The 24763-nt window shown below is 42.1% G+C and overlaps 1 protein-coding gene across 2 annotated transcripts in view; it reads right to left on the reverse strand.

Annotated features, from left to right (window-relative positions):
* Positions 1-24763, reverse strand: part of OTUD7A (OTU deubiquitinase 7A) — a 370683-nt gene that overhangs the window by 172218 nt on the left and 173702 nt on the right. The window contains exon 2 of one of the 2 annotated variants that reach the window (XM_045448890.1): positions 12074-12201. The exons of the other annotated variant lie outside the window; for it this stretch is intronic. The gene's annotated coding sequence lies outside the window, so the exon portion shown is untranslated. The remainder of the gene's footprint in view (positions 1-12073; positions 12202-24763) is intronic. 2 annotated transcript variants of the gene reach the window in all.

Genomic DNA, 24763 nt, shown 5'->3' on the forward strand with positions numbered 1-24763 from the left:
GCCTTGTCATAGCGACTGACACAGAGTCTCAGTGCCTACTAGTTTATCTCCCCACCTTTTTCTTTTCCCATCATTCCTTTATTTCTCCATTTCTATACTCAAATGCTGTTAACTGAGCCCTTGCTCTGTGTTAGGTGCCAAAGATACAATCCAAAATCAGATATGATCTCTGCCTTTGAAGAATATTGAGGTTAGTGGCCTAAAAAATTAAAGAAGCAGGTACAACATGCAGTGCTTAGTGATATTAGAGAGACAAGATGGCAAAAATTCACTGGCAAGGAAGCTGCCCGCTGCTGGAGTGCAAGAGAGAAAGACAATGACTCTGAGGGAGTTATCCCTCATGAGAAAACCACTGTAGGACTAGGAATTGTGTAGGTTAGGGGTAGAGGGCTGGTCTTTGTGTGGGTGTAGAGTGGGGCAGTATGGACAGAGCCAAAAAGATAGAGGGAGATGTGTACAAACCTGGAAGACAAAGAGCAAGGACATATTCCAGAAACAAAACTGTAAGTTTACAAAATTCATACAAAAGAGACCAAAGATAACCTAAATAAATGGCAAGATGTACTGTCTGCATGTACTGGATGTACTGTACTGTAAGATAAAGGACAGTTAAAATGTCAATCATTCTCATATTGATCTATGAATTCAATGCAATCTCAATCAACATTCCAGAAGGATTCTGTGTAGACAAGAGCAAGCTGTTTCTAAAATTCATATGAAAAGATAAAGGAGCTAGATTAGCCAAAACAATTTTGAAAAAGAAGACAATGTTTGAGGATTCACACTACCCAACTTAAAATGCATTATAAGCCTACACTGGTGAAGATAGTAGGAATTGGACAAAGGTTAGACACATAGATCAATGGAATGGAAAATAGACAACAGCTTTTTCACAAAGGTACAAAAGCAATCCAATGCAGAAAATACTAACTTCTCAACAAATGGTGCTGAAAAAGTGGAGATCAATATGCCAAAAAAAAAAAAAAAAAAAAAAGGGAAAAGGAAAGAAAGGAGGAACAAAAAAAGAAACTCAATGTACACATCACATAATATATAAAAATTAATTCTAAATGGATTATAAGTCATGTATGCATGTATATTTAAGTGTTCACTTGCTAGTGGGTATATGTACATGCTTGTGTGCATGCATGTCCGTATGAATCTGTTCATGTGTTCAGGAGTGTGTGTGAGTTTCTGTGTGTCAGTGTCTGACTGTATGTTCATATGTTTAATTTGGGTGTGGGAGCACAGACATGCATGTGTGCATGTGTATGCAAGTGTATGCACAGTGTGTGTAAGTATAGTGTGTGTCTCTGTGTGTGTTAAGGGTTGAGGTGGGGAAAGCTATCTGAGACATTTGGAGAGAAGTACCAGTGGGCTGCACATTTACATTTGGAGGTTTTCAGCATACTTATAGTAAGTGAAACAAAGGGAACAGATGCCATAATTCTTTTCTATTAAAAAGTATTTAAATTTCGGGGGGGGGCGTTGCTGGGTGGCTCAGTTAAGCATCTGATTCTTGATTTCAGCTCAGGTCGTGTCTCACAGTTTGTGGGTTCCAGTCTTGCATCAGGCTCTGCACTGACCGTGCAGAGCCTGCTTGGGATTCTCTCTCTCCCTCCCTGTCCACCCCTCCTGTGCTCATGCTCAGCCTCTCACTCTCAAAATAAACATGAAAAAAATTTTTTAGACTTATTTAAATTTCATGGGGTTCCTGGGTGGCTCAGTCAGTTATGCGTCAGACTCTTGATTTTGGCTCAGGTCATGATCTCACGGTTTGTGCCCTGCATGGAGCTCTGCACTGACAGCATGGAAGCTGCTTGGGATTCTTCTCCCTCTCTCTCTTCCCCTTCCTCTCTCTCTCTCTCTCTTAAAATAAATAAATAAACTTTTAAAAAAGTATTTAAATTTCACAAGCACAGGACAATTTCAGCTTTTGCAGTTTTATTCTTTTATAGGCTCATTATTAGTTGAATATTTATACATGTTAACAACTGATAAAATTCAGTGTGTTTTATCCAAATGTCTGTCTTTCTAAAAACAAACCAAATAAAAAAGGAAAAAAATAATCCCTATGGATGATATTATCCTGGATGATTGAAAATTTTAAGTAGATGACATCTAGATGAATGGATTTTTAAGAACCTACCCAGATTTCCATAATTAATTACCTGGCAACTTTGTGACCCAAAGTGTTAATCTACTAGCTGTTCTTTTTGAGTTACCTAGGTTTTAAACATTAGTCACTATGGAGACCCCTGTTTTAGGATATAAATCCACACCGGCATGCAAACAAACTAGCACAATTTACTTCTATTCCCTGGTTCTCATTGCTTCATATTTGAAATGAGGATAGTAGTTCCTATTTTACATGGTTGTGGTGATGGTTACATAACACAAAGTTTGGCTTAGAGTGAGCACCAAAAAAGGGTAGGTATGATTATTATTGTTATTGCCTATTTACTTCTTTGCCAATATGCTCTTTAATAACTTTGGAAACCTAATAGAACCCTCTGGAGTACCATTCTTTCAGAAAATTTGCTTCTGGTAGCTTTTGTATCATAGGAAAAGAACTTACAATTATTCAAAAGTTGTTTCTGTACTGAAATCGATGAATACGAAGTTCGACTTTACAGGTTCAGCTATTTGAGTCAAGAAAGAAAATGCCTTTTAAAGCAGAAAATATGTATGTCCACACTCCCCTGAGGAAAGAACGTTGAAACCAATTTCCCTCAAATGTTAAGCATTGATGGGCTGGAGACTAAATGGCAAGCACTGCAGCTCCGGAGGAAACAGTCACAGCAAGTCTGAAGCAACGGATTGTCAACCAAAAAATTCTTTTGTCATTGTCATGAATGGAGTTTTTTTTTTTTTTCTGAACTGCACGGTGTCCCCACAAATAAGCTGCCTCTGGGCTCAGCCCTCTCTAATCAATTGTCAGGGATGTAATCACAGCTACCAGAAAAGGGGAGGACAGGATGATGGGACAGGAATCAAGAAAGGAAGATTATTTTAAAGATTGTTAAAGAACGGGGACACGATAGGCAAGAAGGAGGGAGAAGGAAGATGGGAGAAATAGAGAAAGAAATGAAGGAGAGCTCAACTGAGAACAACATGCCCAAGTACAATCAACACTACACATTTCATAGATGCTGTATCAGTTACCTATTACTCTGAAACAAATTACTCCAAAATATAGTGACTTAACATATTCATTATGTCACGGTTTCTCTGGTCAGGTATCAGGGTATGTATAACTGGGTTATCTGACTCAGAGTGTCTCATAGATTGCAAACAAAACGTTGGCTGGGGCTGCAGTCTTGCATAAAGGCTCCACTAGGGAAGGAACCCCTTCCAGGTTCACTCATGTGATTGTTGGCAGAATCATTTCTCGAAAGTCACTGAACTGAGAATCAATTTCTTGTCACATGGGATTTCCCCTGGTGAAACTGCAAAATGACAGCTTGTATCAGAGCAAGGACATGAGAAGAATCAGTGAGAGCAGGTGCATAATGGAGCTTCCAGTCTTTTGTATCCTGATCTTGGAAGTGGCAGCCCATCGTATTTGCTGTACCCTGTTTATTGGGTGCAATTCACTAGGTGCAGCCCCCACACAAGGATGGGGGACAACACAAGGATGTAGATATCAGGAGGCAGGAATGATTGGGAGCCATGTCAGAAGCTTCCTACCACAGACGCCCTTGCAGCATCTATATGAGGGTTCAAGTTCATTGTGCAAGTCAAAAGGCAGCATCTTAATATGGTGCTACATGATCACTGATAATTTGTCAGGAATGTTTTTTTTTAAAGTTATTTATTATTGAGAGAAGAGAGAGCGCACAAGTAGAGGAGGGACAAAGAGAGAGGGAGAGAGAATCCCAAGCAGGCTCCACACTGTCAGAAAGAAGCCTGATGTGGGGCTTAAACTCACGAACTGTGAGATCATGACCTGAGCTGAAATCAAGAGACAGATGCTTTACCGACCGAGTTACCCAGGTGCCCCATTCATCTTTTTTTCTTTTTTTTTTTTTTTTGGCTAATTGTTGTAGAAAATTTTACTCTAAACTTGAAAAAAAGGGGAAAAATGGGGATTACTTGTGTTTTTGATATCCTGCTAAAACACTGACTTATTATAAGCCTGTTTTATCTGATTCTGAAACTCTTGAGAAGTGTTACAACTCCTTATGTAACAACTAACGACTTACAAAGATGCAGAAGGTTTATAGCTCTGTAAAATTAGACACTAAGTTGCAAAAATTGATAACAATGTGATTTTTATTGCCCTCAGTACAAAAGTTAACCTTAGATAAAGTATTATTTTATTACCCTCTAGGGAGTTAGCTTAACATAGCATCTTATTTCTGTATTTCTTTTCTAGCTGACTATAAATTCTAGTTACTCAAGTGTACTTGGAGCCAGATCATTTATCTTTTGCTGGTTCCCTTATCAATGAGTTAAGTAAAGTTTTGGTGCATGCTAATAAATGATTTTGTCTGAGAACTGGGCTTTGCATGCTTTAGGAATGCCCACAAGGTACAGAGGGAATTCAGCAAAACACTGGAAAAGGATCCCTAGAGACACTGCTCTCCAGGCATTATCTTAACTGGCCACCCCACATGCACACATTCGTGGTGGCACAATGTCCATGTGGATGACAGGCCTCTCTGATCACAGAAGATTTAAAAACTGCCCCTGAGAATGTAAGCCTGTTAAGAATTGATATTCATTCTATCTCACTGGGGACTGTTCTTCTTTTCCAGGGCTCGGCACCTGGGCTTTGAGGAGGAGGCCCCGAAGCTGGGTCTGGTTACTAGGGTTTCCTGATTGGTGATGCCAATGAGCCCACACTGAGGTACACACACTGCCATGGGCCTAAGAAAAAGCTGCATACCGAAATGCTACCCTAGAAGGTATAGCCAACATGGAGAAATACATTGACTCCAGGAAAGAAAGATCCAGAATATGACATACTATATACATTAAAGTTTCAAAAACAAGTATTCAGCTATCTCTGAACTCCTCTGGGAGACTCAGTCTACACAGATACTTGGAAGGCCATAATGGGATCAAGGACACAACTGCATTCTAGAAGATTACATGGTTCCAAAGAAAGCTGTGGGGGTAGGGGAGGTCAGTGTCACACATGGAAATGATCACAAAGGGATGCAGAGGCAAGGATGGTGACAACAAGGCATCCAACCTTGGCAGCAGGACCAGATCTAGGCTGGAGTGAGCAGGGAGAGCCTGGGCACCCCTGGAGCACATTAAGATTTTTCAAGGGACATGAGTGTGGAACACTTAATCAACTTTCAGGGCACCTGGATGGCTCAGTTGGTTGAGTGTCCAACTTTGGCTCAGGTTATGATCTTGCAGTTCAGTCCCTTGTTGGGCTCTGTGCTGACAGCTGAGAGACTGCAACCTGCTTCAGATTCTGTCTCCCTCTCTCTCTGCCCCTCCCCCACTCATGCTCTGTCTCTCTCAAAAATAAATAAACATTAAAAAAATGTAAAAAACCAACTTTCACATTCTCAAATCCATATATAATCTATCCTAAAATCCATCTGTGGGTAAGACGCCTTCCCTGCAGGTTCTTCTTTCCCACGTCCTCCATTGTTCTGGAGTGCAAACCTCCAGATGCCACACAAAGGGACAGACAATGACTCCTTACACCAGAAGCCTCCTCCCCAGAAGCCTCTCTGTTATCCATCTCATTAAGACTGTCCCATGATACATTTCATTTTGTTTTTTAATTATACTGTTTTGATCAACTTAACACTAATCAATACTACAAATGGTATTAGTAAAAAGCCAAATGAAATATTTTAACATATGTATGTGTGTGTTTATATATATATATATATATATATATATATATATATATATATATATCCGTGTACCAAACATACACAAACAAATATGCCAAGACATGTGACAGGATAATCAGTGAATGTCTTTTAAGCAGAAAATTATGATAAATTTTTGTGGAGGATGTGGAATTTCATATTTCTATATAAATTCAAGGAGGAAACAAAATGGTGTAAACTTTCAAAGTGAAGGAAGGATCTATGTATTCTGTATTTTGAATGGGTGGTTTTTATATCCCATTATGTGTGTATGTGTGTGTGTGTGTGTGCATATATATTTTTTAATGCTTATTTACTTATTTTGAGAGAGAGAGAGAGAGCAAGCAGGGGAATGGCAGAGAGGAAAGGACAGAGAGAATCCCAAGCAGGCTGCATGCTCAGCATGACTGTGAGATCATGACCTGAACCAAAATCAAGAGTCAGACAATTAACCAACTGAGCCCCCCAGATGTGCCTCCACAATGTATATTTTTTAAAAGTGCTAGATCTGAATGAAAAGTACAGCAAAGGGGATATAGTCAATAATATTGTAATAACCAAAGGGGTACATGCACTCCCATGTTTATAGCAGTGCTACTGACAATAGCCAAAGTATGGAAAGAGCCCAAATGTCCATCAACGGATGAACGGATAAAGAAGATGTGGTACATATGTATACAATGGACTGTTACTCAGTGATCAAAAAGAATGAAATCTTGCCATTTGCAACAACGTGGGTGGAACTAGAATGTATTATGCTAAGTGAAATAAGTCAGAGAAAGAAATATCGTATGATTTCACTCATACGTGGAATCTAAGAAACAAAACAGATGAACATAGGTGAAGGGAGGAAAAAATAAGATAAAAACAGAGAGGAAGACAAACCATAAATGACTCTTAAATACAGAGAACAAACTGAGGGTGGCTGGCAGGGTGTTGGGTCAGGGGGAAGGGCTAAAGGGGTGAGGGGTGCTAAGGAGGGCACTTGTTGGGATGAGCACTGGGTGTTATATGTAAGTGATGAATCACTAAATTTTATTTCTGAAATCATTATTATACTATATGTTAACTTGGATTTAAATTTAAAAAAATAAGAACTAAAATTTAAAATATAATAATGTTTTATGGTGACAGATGGTAACTACACTTATCATGGGGAGCATTGTGTAATGTACAGAATTGTTGAATCACTATGTTGTATACCTGAAACTAACATATGTCAACTATACCTCAATAAAAAAGTGACGCATCTGTGCTGTTTTAAAATGTCATTATTGGGGCACCTGGGTAGTACAGTTGGTTAAGTGTCTGACTCTCAACTTTGGCTCAGGTCATGATCTCATGGTTTGTGAGTTAGAGCTCCGCATTGGGCACTGTGCTGATTGTGCGGAGCTTGCTCGTGATTCTCTCTCTCCCTTTCTCTCTGACCCTTCAGCACTCTCTCTCTCTCAAAATAAATAAACTTAAAAAAATAAAATGTCATTATTACAATATGCAAGAAATTACATCTTTGTCCCTATTTAAATTTATGATGTAAAATGTTAGATGTGCACTTGGATGTGTGCTTGCGAGCACAGGATTTCAAAACCAGCTGAGGGAGTGCATGGGTCACGTGCAGACCTATCTGTGAGTATCAGATAAAAGGCTTATGAGCACAGGCAGCTGGATTCCACAGCTTCTGGAGCAATCCTGGGCTGGAGGGGAAAAGCCTCTGGTCTGATGGGAAGGCCAGGAGGGGGTCTGAAGGCCAGGGAAGGATGGCACAGGAGGACGCTCAGGTGGGACTGGTGTTAACCAGTCTTGTCACCAAGTTGGGAGGTAAGATGTAGTCAGTGGCACAGGGCCATGGGCTCCAAGGCCGGTCTCATTTCTCAGTGAGTATCAAGTGCCTTTTGTGGGCACAATGAGCTTTAGTTCTGGGCACACGAGAAAACCATGAAAAACAGACCAAAAATAATGAATCACAGATTTCCGGGCCTGACCCAAGGGACACAACCCCACAGACCACAAAGTGCCCTCAAGAGCAGCGCTGTGCTATTTCACAACGCAATTGTTGATAAAAACTGAGTAAAAGTGGGTGGGAGGACAGGAGAAGGGAGCTGAAAGTCACTGCTCACTATGAGCTAAGCATCCCCCTAGGTCCACATACTTACAACATGATTTCTAGCATTCTTACCAAGTGTCACAGCTCTGGGAACTTTTCGTGAATTAACTCACTTTGTCCTCAGCTGAACCTATGTGGAGGGCATCACCATCACCATCCCCATTTTAGAGATAAGGAAACTGAGGCCTAGAGAGCTGATTCACACTTGGCCCCCAGCCAGGCCTTGGTGTAACCAAGAGTTGGGCTTGAGGCCTATGGATGGAAACCACATCAGTGTATCCCTGGCAGCCCCAGTGGACGGGAACCTTAATTCCATCCTTGGGAGAGGAAGCTGGAGACACGTGCCTGCAGTGGGGCCATGCTGAGACCACTGCTCACCTTCCTCCATCTGCAGCTCCTTCTGCTCAAGGGGACATTCTGCTCAGTTCAGGACATTCAGAGGGACAGCCCGACTACAGGACTTCATGGGCTTTGGCGTTTGCCCTACACAGCTCCTTTCTGCCAACAGCAACTGTTGAGTGTGGACCCTGAGGGTCAGGAATGGGTTTTCTACATGGAACCCTTGGTGCTGAGTGCTGCTAGATGCACCAGTAGAAGAGGGAGGTGAACATTCTGTCCTGCCCTCCAACACTCAGCACCTGGAATCGAGGGGCACATCATCGCAAATCCACTCTGGGAGGCCTACCCAACAGGGACAACTGTCTCCACTGGGCAGATGGGAAGCCATGGCAACCCAGACAGAGAGCAGGGAGTGAGCACCTGATCCCAGATCCTAGAACCAGACAGACCATGGGCTAGGACTTCACATAGATGGAAGGACATACCTGTCTCACCCAGCACCTCCACCCTTTTGCTCCACATTTGGCACCAATGAGCAGAGCCCGGTTCCCCAGGCAGACATCAAGCCCTGGGCTCTACTGTCCTTCTCCCAGCCTGGGTGTGCCACCCCAGCCCCGTGGCTGCTTCAGGGCCCAGACTCTGTCCTTCCTGGGGAGGTATAGCTCACTGTGTGTGGGAGGGACATGGAAAGACATAGTGCCCTGATCACATCTGCCATAAAGAAAAATGTGGTCCCAGTACCAAGACAGAGATCTGTGCAGCCCTCAGGACAGTGGCTGTGGGAGTCCCCAGGAATAGGGAAGTCAAGGGAGCAGGAAGACAGAGACTCATCGACCTGCTCAGGCCACTGAGGAGGTCCCCCCAGCAAGGCCTGGGACCTGCAAGCCTCAGGGAAGGGCTTCTCCACAGGGGTCTTTTTTCCTTGGCTGTTTCTATGTCATTTTCAAGAACACAGGTTAGGAGCATGCTACTCACTTAAGACCAGATAACTCAGGTTTCCGAGTGGACAGAGTTCCACAGGATGCACTGAGAAGAGAAGAAAGGCAGCTCTGATATTTCCACCCAAATATTCGAATGAAACCCAAGTGATTTCCTCTGTGTTTATGCAGAACTGCACATCTGGGTTTTAACTGCGTTTCACTCAACCCGTAAACTATTATGTTGTGCCTATATCATGGTCCCTTCTCCAAGGAGCTCATCAAAGGGAGACAGAGATAGGTGGAGGGTTCCTGACATGTTAACAGCTAAAAAGGAGGAAGATGGGAGGAGGAGGCGGTGGTGAGCCTTCTGGGAGACTTCGGGTTTATGCCCATGTAGAGATGTTACATCTGGGTCTTCAGGGCCCATCCTCTGCCATGGCTAACCTCAGAGAGGCTGGCCTGGCATCACCCAGAAAGTAAGAGAATGGGTGACACCTCAGAGGGGCCTCTAGCTCAGCCTCGAAAGCCACAAGCCAGGAAACATGCAGGATGAAGCATGCATGCCTACAATAGCCCTTCTTTATGGAAACCAGCCCTCGTGTGCTTTCAAAAAGTCATGGGGAAGGAATCCAGGCAAGTAAAATTTTTAGAGGAAGCACTTTTCAGATACTCTAGCTAAAAATGTTCTCCAAGGGCAGTCTTTTTGTTTGTTTTTTTTTAAGACAGCCTAATCCACGTCCATGTGTAGCTCCTAAACTAACATGTATTTTCTTGGTATAATTTCCAAAACATTCTCAAGGAAGATTCCAAGACAATGGAGCTCAAATAAACCCATGGGGACCTCATCTACACAGAAATAAATCTAATAATCTTCAAACAAAAAGTCCCATTGCTTGCTAGTGACTGAAAGGCAAAACTGCCAGCAGACTAGGCAGACCCAAGTCCAGTGAGGGGAAGGAGCAAAGCAATGAAGAGTGCTAGAAATAACCAGAATGGCAGAGTGGATACCATTAGGATGCTTCTCACTGATGAATGCTTCCTGTCTTGGGGATTTTGCATCTCTATGCAACCTTCTAACTTCAGGGACTTAAAAATATGACCACTCACATCCTGGGGAACCTCTGCCCTGTCATTCAGCATTATCAGCATTTTCGCTTAGGGTCTTATTCAGCTTTCAGGGATTACAGAAAATCTCAGGAGTGAAGCAGCATCCAGAGGCACTCAGCCGGTCCTCCCTGCCACTGATAATAAAAGCTAATACTAAGTGAGGCCAACTGTGGGCTCCATCCCTACCAGACACCCCGTGCAAGGGTTACTCTTTGCCTCCTAATTTTCATGATAAGGACACTGAGGGTTTATGAGATGAAGTATTTGCTCAAGGTCATCAAGTTAGTGTGTGCCAGAGATGGGATGCATATCAGACGCACACCCAGACGGTCTAATTTCAGAGTCCTTTTCTTGACTGCTTTGATATATCCCCTTGTGTGGCAGCTCACAACCACGGAAGAATGAAAAAAAAATAACGAAACCTATTGTGGGGAAGAAATGTAGTGCTGATTAACTGATTAGTTAAAAATCATCACACAACTGTCAATAAATGCTAATGTGGGTGAAAAATGGGCTAGGCAGGAGAATATTCACATGGTCTCAAAGTTCGCCCCACTGATTACTTATTAATTACAAGGGATAAAAACCAGTATCTTTATAAGGGAGAATTCTGGCAGAGACCATTTTAACCAGGTGAACAAACTTGTAATCACCATGCCCGGTCACAATGATATGGTGAACCCACTGCTGCAGTGTAAACACACAAAACGTGTGTCTGCGCCTAGGGAGGAAGGAACAGCCAGGAAAATCCAGACTGTGAGACTCTGCTCAAAATAAATGGCTTATTAGGTTCTTCAACAACGTCAAAAATCAAAAAAGATAAAAGCAAAAGTAGCATTTTGATTTAGATTTAAAGACACCTAACCAAATTCAGGGCATGATATTTAACTGAATGCAAGATAGGGGAAAACAGCTACAAAGAATATTTTGGGAACAACCAGAGGTATTTGAATACTGTATGTTGGATAAGATTACTTTATCAATGCTAAATTCCCCAGTGATAATGGTACTACAGTTTTGAAGTAAAAAGCCAATAGACTTAGGAGATATTTGCCAAAGTATGTCATGATGTCTGCAATCTACTTTCAAATGATTCAGAAGAAAACACTAAACACACATATACGTACACACCTAAATATATATTCTGTGTGTGTATGTGTGTGTGTCTATGTGGGTAAACAACTGGCAAATCTGAGTGAAGGATATATGGGTGCTCGGTTTCCATTTTTTTAATAGACTTGAAATTTATCAAAATAAAAGGCAGACAAAAAATAAAATGTTCATTCAAGGAGTCATAAGGCAAAAGCAATGCTATGCATTTTAATCAACTAGACGAAAATTACATTTTGGGATAAGAACTAAGAGGAAACATTAAAAAAGAAAATAATATGTGAAGGTGATAAGACTCCTTTTGTTTATATTACTCTTACAGTAGTTTAAAAATCAATCATGGTAGCAACAGATGGCAACAGACTTAGTTGGTAAATTTTGTACTAGGTATAAATCAAATCACTTATTGGTCATTTACTACAATCATGTTTTTCTTTTTTTGAGAATAATGTTTATTATTCTAATGCAATACCAAACTCATTTAATAATTTTCTGAATGAACTTTAGTGAACAAATAACACTATCCCTGGCTTTAGATCTGATTCCCAGACAATTTTCTCCAAGGACCACTACAAGTGCTGTTGCTAGAGGTGTTGACTGCATTTGTCCCTCTGGCACAGTCACTAGGAACCCATGAACACGGGACTTACTTTTCAGATAGTGTGATTCTCTGGGGGTGTGTGGCAATCAGGCAGTCAGGGCAATGCTGCACCGTCCCTGCTGGAAATGGCCCATTGTTGCCCCAGTAGATGGTGTGGGACCACAACCCCTGAGGGCTCTGGAAAAGACAACAAGGATAAAGCAGAATGTTCATATTTCATTAAAAATGACAATTTAAAACTTCAGTGTTATGAATAATTTTTAATACATTTTAAAACTAAAATGTGAATATTTCAAATTTAAAAGTGATTTTAAATATTCAATGTGAACTTGAAATGGTCTTGATAGTGAACCCCATATCTCTGAATCTCCCTTCTTAACACACCACCCCACCCTTTAAATTTTAAATAAATGCAGGCATCTAGAGGCAGGTCAGGATACACGCATGGGACAAGTCTGCTCAGTGGGGAAGTGTGAGAAGTGGCTGTGGGTTAGAACACAGAAGAAGTTCATGCACTGTGCTGATGTTCCAGAAGATGTACACAGTCCTTCCCAGAGGGACTCCTAGACCAAAGCCTGACTTCTGACATTCCATGAGAACTTTGGGTGGTGTGGTCTATGAGGAGTCTCAAAGTTAGGAAGCTGTTCATAATCCCTACCTGGACCATGGGGTATCTAAGCAGTCATGGTGATGACCACACCTTGGTCCTGACAGGATGCACAGTGCTCCACGTGGAGGGCAGAGTGTCATGAACAGCATTGTGAGTAGAGAGGGTCCCTGTGGACTACACCTTAATCCAAGTGGGCACACCTTGTGCCACAGCATCTTGACTCCTGAGATCCACTCACTTATATGCAATGTAGAGTTTTCTTGCAAGCATCATAACCCTAGGACACTCTTAGGCTAGGAGGACTGTGACTTCACAGGCACAGGGAGGGTACTAGGTCACATTTGGGAACCCTACATAGACCCACATGTGGTACAGGAACCCCACTTTCCTACATGATAACACTTAGACTCTGGGTGAAGTCCAAGGATCCTGCCTGTGTCTATGGAATGCCCCTGTCCAGTGGTGTGCCCTGAGGCCTGGAATGATGTGTCTTGTCCCCACAGTTCCCAAGTACCCTGAGGTTCCAGACTCCTAGCTGGCTTCCCCTTTCACATCTCCCACCCAGATGGAGAAATCACAAATCTTCATACGCATAGGTGCTTTACTTTCAACATTTCGAAGCTAACATGATTTCTCTCTTTTTGGTGGTTTCTATTACTAATATAAAATATTTTGGTCTTGTGTATATATTCCCACCTTGAATTATAGTCTACTGCTTGTCTTACTGCTCCTTGTTCTTTTTGTAATGTTGCTTGTGATAGTTTTGCCTATTCCTTTATAGTTTTATCTCTTTAGGCCATCTTTTTTTTCAGCTGTGTCTTATCTAAAACATTATAGATAAAATTTAATCCTTTATTCAATTTCAGAGTAGCTGTACTTTAGTTGGGGAATTTAATCTGTTCATTTTTATTTTTTGAGTAGCATTAAGAGTAGGGTAGGTAGATGACTGGTGTATTTGGCTCATTCTTCATCATCTGTTTTTAGTGTTTTCTACTCCTCAAATTTTATGGTGTTAATTTCTTTACTGTCTTCAGCTGACTTGATTGGTCTTATTTTTCTTGTAATTTTTTTAGAAGTTATATATCTTATTTTTACTTCTAGCATTTATCTTAAGTTTGTTACACATATAGGTATATTAATTTTTTTTTTACCTTGAGAATTGATGAACAGATATTAGCCTCTAATTTCCAAACAGGATAAGACAATTATTTCAATGTAATTCCCTTCCCTTGCTATCTGTTATATTTTGTTTAAATTATTTAAAATACTCTGAATTGCTTTTAATTTTCATGCTTGTAGTTTCTGAAGAATAATTTCTTAACAGTTGCATTAAGCTTCATGGCTACATTGTTAAATTACAACATGTGACTGCATTTTCCTGTTTGCTAATTAATCATGTATAATTTATGTATCTTTTGTTTCTACTTTATTGAATTAATTTTTTTATTTTACTATAGGGAGTCTCTGAGTAGCTCTTTTAAAATGGTTTCATGGATAATACATTTTCTGAATTCTTAAATAGAAATGGGAAGACACTAAATATAAAAGAATAAGAATCAATATTGTCAGAACAATTTTGATAAAGAGAGCAAAGTTGGAGATATAATAGTTCCTGATTTCAAAACTTACTACAAAGCTATAGGAATCAAAACAGTGTTACATGCATATAAAGACAGACATACAGAATGATGGGATAGAATGGAGAGTCCAGAAACAAGCTCTCACATCTATGGTCAAATGATTTTTCAATAAGAGTACCAAGACTATTCAATGGGGAAAGGACAATCTCTTCAACAAATGGTGTTAGGAAAACTGGATATCCACATGAAGAATGAAGTTGGGTATTCACCTGATACCATATATAAAAATTAACTCAAAATGAACCAAAGACCTATATGTAAGAGCTAAATCTATAAAACTCTTAGAAGAAAATTAGGAGAAAAGCTTCATGATGTTGGATTTGGCAAAGATTTCTTGGGGATGACACCAAAGCATAAGCAATAAAATTAAAAAAAATGGACTTAACCAAATTAAAAAGTTCTGTGCATCCAAAGACACCACGAACAGAGTGAAAAAAAGGCAACCCATAGAATGAGAGGAAATATTTGCAAATCATATATGTGATAAGGGATTAATATCCAGAATACATAAAGAACTCCTACAGCTCAACCTAAAACCCAAACAGCCCCATTCAAAAATAAGCAAAGGACCTGAGTAGCCATTTCTCCAAAGAAGATATAAAAATGGCCAATAAGCACATGAAAATATGCTCAACATCACTCATCATCAGAGAAATGCAAACCCAAACCACAATGAGATACCCTTTCATACACATTAGAATGGTTATTATAAAAAATAAAAAAAAATCACAAGTGTTGGTGAGCATGTACAAAAATTGGAACCCTGTGCATTGCTGGCAGGAATGTAAAATGGCCTCTAAGGAAAACGATATAGGGGTTCTTCAAAAGAATTAAACATAGAATTACCACATGATCCAACAATGCCACTTCTGGGTATATGTCCACAAGAAGTGAAAGCAGGGGCTTGTATGCCCATGTTCACAAGCAGAATTATTCACAATAGCCAAGTGTGCTGTGACAGGCACAGAAGGGGTGGCTTTATTTTTTGGTCTCCCTGACAGCTTTAAGAGAAATTTTTTTTTCTTGGAAGTGAGTTTTAATTCACATATTGACCGTCAATTAGTCTGTCACTCAGGAAGGCACAAAAAAAGCATTGAGGTCTTAGGCCAACTAGTATGCAGTTTTGTTTTCGGTTCTCTAATGGAATCAAAACTTGCAGCACGTCCTGGCTAAATTCTAAGCAAATTTAAATTCAGGAAAAGTCTGTGACAACTTCCTGTAAATAAAGGGGAGATGTGCTTTTTGCACCCTAATATTGTAAGTGCAAAATATGTCCATAATAAATTATGTGAAGGTCTGGTAGGCTGAAATACTTTTCAAAATGCAATTTCCTATAGAGGGAAATGCAAGAAAATTTCCAGTGATTTAAAAGCAATAAAGACCAGGAACACAATGAGTAGAGGGGAAAGGCTATCAGCCAAAACAAAGGGAAAGACCAATGCTTTGTGGGAACTATCATCCTAGGAGAACAATAGTTTCTAAAATAAAATAGCCATTTTAGACCTGTATCTATCTTAGTTCCAAAAGGTAGAATGTGGCTAGGTTGCAGACATCATCACATTAAGTCTGGTGGTGCCTTTCATGACACCCCTGAATGTGGACAGAGGGCCTAGGAGTGTGCTTGGAAACCATGTATACAATGCATGTATGGAAGCTTCTGGGTGAGAACCTAGATCCATAACTCCCACATTAAGGTAGAGAGAGGCTGTTCCTGCTGGATTCTCTTCCCCTCACCCCACCTCTACTCTGTTGCAGAGTCAACTGGAAAGGCATCTGGGATGACCTGGGATTGGTACCAGCAGAGTCCCCTGCCAGTGTGCAGTCCTGGGAAGCCATTTCACCCCTGCTTCATCCATTACCTTGGGGCTTGGACTGTTTCAAGGCTCCTGGTGAAGACTGACAGGGACAGCCTCTGAAAATGCTCTTGGGACCTGAAGGGGCTTACAACTGTAAAGGGATGTTATTCTAAGGTAAAATGCAGGCACACAGGGGCTAAAGATGAAAGAAATTCAGACATGCTCCAGGTTTGGCTGCTAAGAAACAGCAAGTACAAAATGGGTTTCCACTGTCCAGCAGGGTAGCCAAGGTTGGCAGCTGCCCAGCAACTGCCCGTGGAACTCCAGGGCACACCCAGGGAGGTGTGTGAATGCTCTCTCTCTGGCATTTTCCCTCAGACTACCCAGACTCTGGGCTTCCTGCTCCCTCTCTTACCTCCAACTCCCACCCAGCTTTTGCTGTAATTTTTCATCTGGTTCCCCAACCTATCCTAACACTCCTAACCCTTTGCAAGCCAGGGTCCCTTCAAGCCCCACTTCCCTCAAGAAATCTTTGCTGATCACTGAACCATAAAACTTTTAATAAGCACCTATTTTACCTATTTTAATGAGTTGCAGGCAGTGGGGCAGAAATAAAGTTGACTGGTTTTTGCCCTCATGTTCCCCGTGGCCTGAAACAGGAAACAGGTAGGAAAACCAATACCTGCAGAACAGCATGCTCTCTGATCTGCGACCCTGAGTCTAGGGGAAGTTGTGGTGCTTTGTGCCATCTGCCTCAGGGGCCAGGGGAGTTTTCAGAGAGAGAGACACTTGGCCTGGAGCTTAAACCCTACAGAATTCCCAAGAGAAGTGGGGGAGGGAACTGGTGTTGGTTGAGTGACATGCTCTGGATGAAGTGATTAGAAGTCCTCTCAGGTCCTCTCACAAATATAGCTGAGGAAAGGGACTCCGAGGGACACACAGACCTGTCCTTCCACTGCCTCAAGTAACAAGGGACCATAAGGAAAGCTAAGGGCAAGGCACAAGCTAGCACAACATTCCCGCTCCCCAGGTGAGATATGTGTGATATTCCTCAGGCATTTCTGGCTGCCCAAGAAAAAAGGAAAGGAAAGAAAACAAAGGGTTAACTGATAGAGATCACAGTCATACAGGACATGAGTCTCCCATCAGTTTACAAATATCTTAGTAAATTACAAGAAAAAGGCAATCTTATCAACAGACCAATCTCCAGAAACCTATAGACTCAGTTTTCCCGGAGCCCCAACATCACCCTCCCCTCCATAGTGATGTGGGGAACAGGCAAGAAGGGGATGGTAGGTAAAACTAAATTTCCTTATAACCTGCAGCCAATTGACAAATACTTGGGGCAAATACAGAATGCAACATTTCTCTAGGAACCCCCTAGTGTCTAATGTTGATGCCTTACTAGAGGGAAAATAACCTTAGCTTGAGAATAGCAAGGCCCCTGGCATTTTATGAGTCCTCTTTAGCATATCAAAGTCCTCCTGGAGGCCACCCCTTTGCCTTTACCTCCCCAACTCCTGAAGTATATACCCAGTCACTCTTCACACCCTCAGTGAAGTAATTTCTGCCCACAGGTTCTGTTCCCATGGTTTAAAAAAATCACCTTTTTGCACCAAAGATGTCAAGAATTCTTTATTGGCCATCAGCTCCAAACCCCCACCAATCCAAAACCTCATCACAAGGAGGTCCTCCACGGGCCACTCTCTCACCCTGTGGCCTAGCTCTGTTCACTCATGGCCCACAATCCATCCTTTTCCTGCCCATACATGCTATGTCTGTTGTGCTATCCAGGGGCCCAGGGGGCCGTGTGCCTACCAGGAGAGCCCACTAGACAGCTCCACAAGGGGAAAGTTCAAAGAAGAGTTAGCCAGGGTGGCTCAGAAGGGTGAGTCAGACCCTACAGCTGCTGGCCTAAGGAGTCCCTGCCACCCAGGTAAAGCACAGTACACAAGGTGGTGATGGGGCGATCCAGGAGGCAGTAGCCTCTGTTTCCTGGAAGGGGTGGGTGACTGGTGTCTGGGCCAACTTGGAGAGCCTGGGGCCAGGTGGCTGAGGCCTTAAGAGGAACCACAACAAGGAGAGAAGAAGAAAAGGGAAGAAGGAATGGGAAGTCTTGTCATTCTGTGAAACGGTGTCTGTCATGGGTTATGGGGTCAGGCATCCACTTACACCCTCTCTGGGGAACTGTCATTTCTAAGATTGTGTCTATGTTTCCCAAGAGGAAGAGGGTGTCACTGCCCTCCCATGCTTCCTGACCCCACAGCTGTCCCCACTCCTCAGGTCTAAAATGGATTGATCCCTTTTCTTATAGCTTCTCCTTGCTTTGAATTGCCTAAGCACAATCTATATTTGACCTTCACCTGGACCCTAAGGCCCAGTGGTGGGTCAAGGTGACACCAAGACTTCATAGACTCCTCCCCTTTGCCCTGCCTGCTTCCCATGGCAGTTCCTTCTTGCCTCTGACAATTCTTTGAAAAGAATATTCCTCATCCTATCACTCATCCTCTTTATTTTCTGTGCATAATCTGCAATTACCCTGTTTGTCTGTTTACTCATATGTGATTCAGAGAATATCACTAGACTGTCCATGCAGGCTGTGACCAGGGTCGTCCTGAAGCCTGGCACACAGAGGCAACAATTATGGGACAATGTATGGGGGCTTGTCCAGAGCTTCTACTAGGACACCTGACTGCATTCCCAGGGGGCTCTGTCAGGGCAGAGGATTTCATGACAACCCATAGGCATTCTTCTCCTGTAGAATCTGAAGTAAATTCCCTCACCTCTTTAAAACCCCTGCTATCCCTGTTCATCTCCCACCAGGCTCATGAAGTCAGCACTGATCAAGTTACCCTCAACAATTTTCCTTTCCCGTAACATTCCAAGGCATTTGGATGGATTCACATTTCTCTATTTATTACCTTGAAATGGCCTCTACTTAAAAAAAATTAAGTCTATTTATTTATTTATTTTGAGAGAGAGCATGAGCAGGGCAGGGCAGAGAGAGAGAGGGAGAGAGAATGCTTAGCAGGCTCCACGCTGTCAGTGCAGAGCCCACCACGGGGCTCGAACTCACCAACACTGAGATCAAGACGTGAGCAATGACCAAGAGTGGGATGTTTAACCAACTGAGCCACCCAGGCGCCCAGCCTCTACTTTTGTTAAAGGCAGAAAGAAGTCTTGCCTTTCTAACTCCAGCAGTGCCAGAGCTTTATTATTATACAAAAACTTCCCATGTACAGAAGATGTACACAGTAATGGAGAGAATCTCCAAACTTGTAACAAGATCCATTAGCATCTTTTACAAGGGTCTCACTCCAGATTAAGTCACTCTTCTCCCACCCAATTAGCTGTCAAAGCAAGTGATGCTGGTACTGCTGCTAGGAAATCAAACTTGCTGGCCATTCCCTAGCACTGCCTTTCACTGCAACACCCCATCTTATGATTCCCAAAAGACGTTAGTCAGTCCCCCCAGGACAACCCAGCAAAGTGTCTAGCTGTGACTCCTGCTGAATTCACTCACTCTGTCCCTGTCCTTCCAGGTTTGCCATGCCCAGGGCATTTTTTATTTTTAAATTTTTGAAGGTGACAATCTACAGACATTTTATTAGCAAAAGGAAACAAACATGCTTGCAGCAGAGAAAGATAGGGGATCCTCCTTTCCCCTCAAGGGCATCATTAGACCTTTAAAGAAAGGCAGGTTAAAACAGTATGAGAGTAGACCCCAGGGCCTCAAGCAGGTTGAAATCCAACAGCGGTGATCTGTGCTGTGCAGTGTCAACCTCATACTCTTCTAGAGCTGCCTGGAATCAGGCAGATGTGGAGCCACAGAATACGCAGTGCTGCTCCACCTCAGGAAACTGGACACTCTGGATCTCTGAGACCAATTCCTCTACAGTAGCCAATGTCACATGTGCTAGTCTCTGGGTCCTAGCTGGTTCTCCCTGTCACCTAGAAGTGAGTCCTTGAGTCCCTAATTGCTTCCCCTTGCCTGGGTCCAGGAGGACAGGAACTACAAAGGACAAATGTCTGAATGTCCCCTTCCTCCTACTTTAACATAAGATTCCTTTTGTTCCATAGTCTCCAGAGAGCTCAACAGGAACCCAGCATGGGGGTGGTGGTGCGGAGGGTCCCTGGCTTCCCACAGGGGAGAGGGAGGACAGAGGGATGCCTGAACAGGGAACACATGGTGAAGCTCCTAAGGTGGGATGTGGGAGAGCCTGGGGTGGGTGCTGAGCCAGACACAATCAGTTCAATCCCCACATGGCTGTTCATTAGTTCTGTGACCTCAAGAGAGTTTCTTGACTTCTCTGTGCATCACCTGATATTCAGTAATAATAGGACCTACCTCACAGGGAGGCTCTGAGTATGAAATGGCTTAAAACTTTATGCTCTACACAGCTTTGTTTTCATGCACAGTTCCCCTCTTAGCTGCATGGGACATGGGCGCCTGGCCTTTGTGTGTCTCCTGCCTCCTCTGTGATGCCCAGATCACTTCCTGACAGCTCATCTCCAGCAGCCCCCATTGTCCTGAGCCCCCCAGCCCCACTTACCTCCCCTCTGCCTGGGTCTGGGAGCAGGACTGGATGTTTGGGCCAGCCTTCCCATCTCCCTCTCCCCCTCCTCCTCTCTGGGTAGAGGGTGAATGAGCAATGCACTAATTAAGTCCTATGCAAATTAAAGCTGGGACTACTGGTTGTAGGAGATTCTCAGCCTGCAAGCACTTCTCTTCAGGGAATTCAACATTATCTCCCCTCCTCTACAGAGGGCACTGTGCCTAATGATATCTCATACATCCTGCGCTAGACTGTGGGGTCAGCACTGAGTGCATTTGGGAAAATGCAAACAATGTTCATAACATGTCACAACCTTCCTAGACAGGCTGAGCTCTGACTATAATAATATTCTCCACCTATGGGTTTAAAGGTAAATTAGAGCATGGCAGAGAAGTAGGAGGACCCAAAGTTCCCTCATCCCTCAAACACAGCAGTATTGAGGCCAAAGGACTTTGAATTCCAAGAGCCTGGGCCGCAGGGTGACAAATATGTCTCCAGGGGCCCACAAGGACAACATGTAGGGCCATAGATGCATGACTATGAACTGGGAGAGATAAAAATGGGCCACATAGGCATGGATGGGAGGGATGCACTTCTGCGGAGAGACAAAGGGAAGAGAAAGAGAGGCTTGGAAAGCATAGGACTGTATCTGGACAAGAGAAAAACCATGGACCAGGACGGACCAAGATCCAATCTCTAACTGCGGGCCTTTCTCCAGACTGGGGGCAGCTGCCCTGTTTGTGCACCTGGGGAGGAGGGGAGCCAGCCCTGGGCTCAGTAACTCGTTCAGAGGCACAGTCTGCAGTGGGAGAAAGCAATCCCCTCCCTGGAATGCAATGGGAAGAAGGTTCAAAGGACAAAGGCTGCCTGCACCTGCCAGCCAGAAGTCATATATCTGCGGTGCAGAGCGGCACTTCCCCGGAACTGGGGCACATGGAGAGGGACCCTTTAAGACATTGGGGTTTAAGTCCCAGCTGAGCACAGGGAGGCATGCGAGTCAGTGGAGTGGAACTCATTTGCACCAACGGCATTGCGAGGATGGCTTGAACACAGTGGTTTGGGACACGTGGTCCGCGGAGGAGAGACTGGGGTGTCGCCATTTTTCTCCTTATCACCAACAAGGTGGGGCTTCAGGGAATGGACAGTGGTCCCACAGGGGAGACAAGACCTGCCTATACTAAACCATGCCCTTCCGTGCCTGGTAACTGCATATCTACTGGAGTGGGACTGACACTGAACCAGACAGCACCTCCTCCAGACCAGCATGGCCACCAGTTCCAAGGCACCCAGTGGTTTTCCATTCCCTGATTTAATTTTTTGACAATTCTTATTATATATTTATATGTATGTATATATATGTGTGTGTGTGTGTATACATGTATATATATATATACATATATGGACCATATATGTGTGTGTGTGTGTGTGTGTGTGTGTGTGTGTATGGACCATATATGTATGTATATATATATATGGACCATATATGTGTATATATATATATATATATATATATATATATATATATATATATTTCTTCCTTTTATCCTTATTTCTTTCCTCCTCTAGTCTGGTTATTCTGGTTGTTGGCTTATTTAAGCGGACATATTTAATCTATTCTCTTTATACCTGTTCTATAACTCCTTCTTTATTTTCCTCTCTCTTTTTCTGGACTAAGCCATATAGTTTCTCTGCCTGGTCAATTTTCTTTTCTTTTATTTTTCTCTGCCTCTGTCATTTCTCTCTTTGTATGGGATAAGGCCTTTTCCATCAACAATGCCCCAACCTGTTGTTTTGCTGTAGCTGGTATTTTTGTTTTTTTTTTTCCCGTTTTTGTTTGTTTGTTTGTTTGTTTGTTTTCTTTTCTAGGGCTACCTCAACGAACAAATCAAAGCACACCTGGTGGAGGGTCCAAAACACCACTATGAGTAGGGAGATAAAGCAACCAGAGTCACAACAACAGAGAGCAAGTAACACACTCCAAAAACATCTCCTGAAGGGCCAGGCCCTGGACAGTATATGACTTCTCTTTAATATAGCAGTGCTCACAGGTACAGGACACATAGCAAGCTTTTAAAACACATAAGGGACAGAAAACTAGCCAAAATGAAGAAATGGAAGAATTCTCCTCAAAAGAAATTCCAGGAAGAAATGACAGCTAAAGAATTGATCAAAACAGATATAAACAATATAACTGAAAAAGAATGTAGAATAATAGTCAAAAGATTAATCGCTGGGCTTGAAAAAAGCATAGAAGACAACAGAGAATCTATTGCTGCAGAGATCTAGGAACTAAAAATAATCACGGTGAATTAAAAAATGTTGTAAATGAGGTGCAAAATAAACTAGATGAGGTGACAGTGAGAACTGAAGAGGCAGAGGGGAGAATAAGTGAAATAGAAGATAAAATTATGGAAAAAGATGAAGTTGAGAAAGAGAGGGAGAAAAAAAATTCTGGACCATGAGGGGAGATTTAGAGAAGTAAGTGATTCAATGAAACATAATAATATCTGTATCATAGGAGTTCCAGAAGAAGAATAAGAGATAGAAAGGGGTGGAAGGTGTACTTGAACAAATCATAGCTGAGAACTTCCCCAATCTGGGGAAGGAAACAGACACTGAAACCCAGGAGGCACAGAGAACTCCTTTCAGACATAACTTGAATCAATCTTCTGCATGACATAGCATAGTGAAACTGGCAAAATACAAAGATAAAGAGAGAATTCTGAAAGAGCTAGGGACAAATGGGCCTTAACCTACAAGAGTAGAAAAAGACTTATATACCAAAACTTGGCAGGCCAGAAAGGAGTAGCAGGAAATATTCAATGTGCTGAATAGGAAAAATATGCAGTCAAGAATCCTTTATCCAGGAAGGCAGTCATTCGGAATAGAAGGTGAGATAAAGGTTTTCCCAAACAAAAACTGAAGGAGTTCACTACCACTAAACCAGCCCTACAAGAGATCCTAAGGGGGATTCTGTGAGTGGAATGTTGCAAAGACCACAAACGACTGGAAACATCACTATAAGCATGAAACCTACAGATAACACAATGACTCTAAACCCATACCTTTCAATAATAACACTGAATGTAAATGGACTAAATGCTCCAATCAAAACACATAGGGTATCAAAATGGATAAAAAAAAGACTCGTTTATTTTCTGTCTACAAGAGACCCATTTTAGAACTGAGGACACCTTCTGATTGAAAGTGAGGGTATAGAGAACCATCTACTATGCTACTGGAAGTCAAAAGAAAGCTGGGGTAGCATACTTATATAAGACAAACTAGATTTTAAATCAAAGGTTGTAACAAGATATGAAGAAGGGCATTATATCATAATTATGGGGTCTATCCATCAAGAAGAGCTAACAATTATAAATGTTTATGCACCCAATTTGGAGGCACCCACATGTATAAAACAATCACAAACATATGCAATCTTATTGGTAAGAATATGGTAATTACAAGGGACTTTAATACTCCACCTACAACAATGGACAGATCATCTAGACAGAAAATCAATAAAGAAACAATGACCCTGAATGATACACTGCACCAGATGGACTTGACAGATATATTCAGAGCTTTTCATCCTAAAGCAGCAGAATACACATTCTTTTTGAGTGCACAGGGAACATTCTCCAAGACAGATCACATATTGGGTCACAAAGCAGCCCTCAATAAATATAAAAGAATTGAGATCATACCATACACATTTTCAGATCACAATGCTATGAAACTTGAAATTAACCACAGGAAAAAATTTACAAAACCTCCAAATGCATGGAGGTTAAAGAACGTCCTACTAAAGAATGAATGTGTCAACCAGGCAATTACAGGAGAAATTAAAAAATATATGGGAACAAATGAAAATGAAAACACAACAGTCCAAATGCTTTGGGATGCAGTAAAGGCAGTCCTAGGAGGAAAATACATTGCAATGCAGGCCTATCTCAAGAAAACAAGAAAAATCCCAAATACAAAATCTAACAGCACACCTAAAAGAACTAGAAGCAGAACAACAAAGAAACCTCAAGGCCAGCAGAAGAAGAGAAATAATGAGGATCAGAGAAGAAATAAACAATACAGAATAAAAAAAAAAATCAATGAAACTAAGAGCTGTTGTTTTGAAAAAAA

The sequence above is a fragment of the Leopardus geoffroyi genome, chromosome B3, assembly GCF_018350155.1.
Source record: "Leopardus geoffroyi isolate Oge1 chromosome B3, O.geoffroyi_Oge1_pat1.0, whole genome shotgun sequence".
In the NCBI taxonomy this organism is placed as follows: Eukaryota; Metazoa; Chordata; class Mammalia; order Carnivora; family Felidae; genus Leopardus; species Leopardus geoffroyi.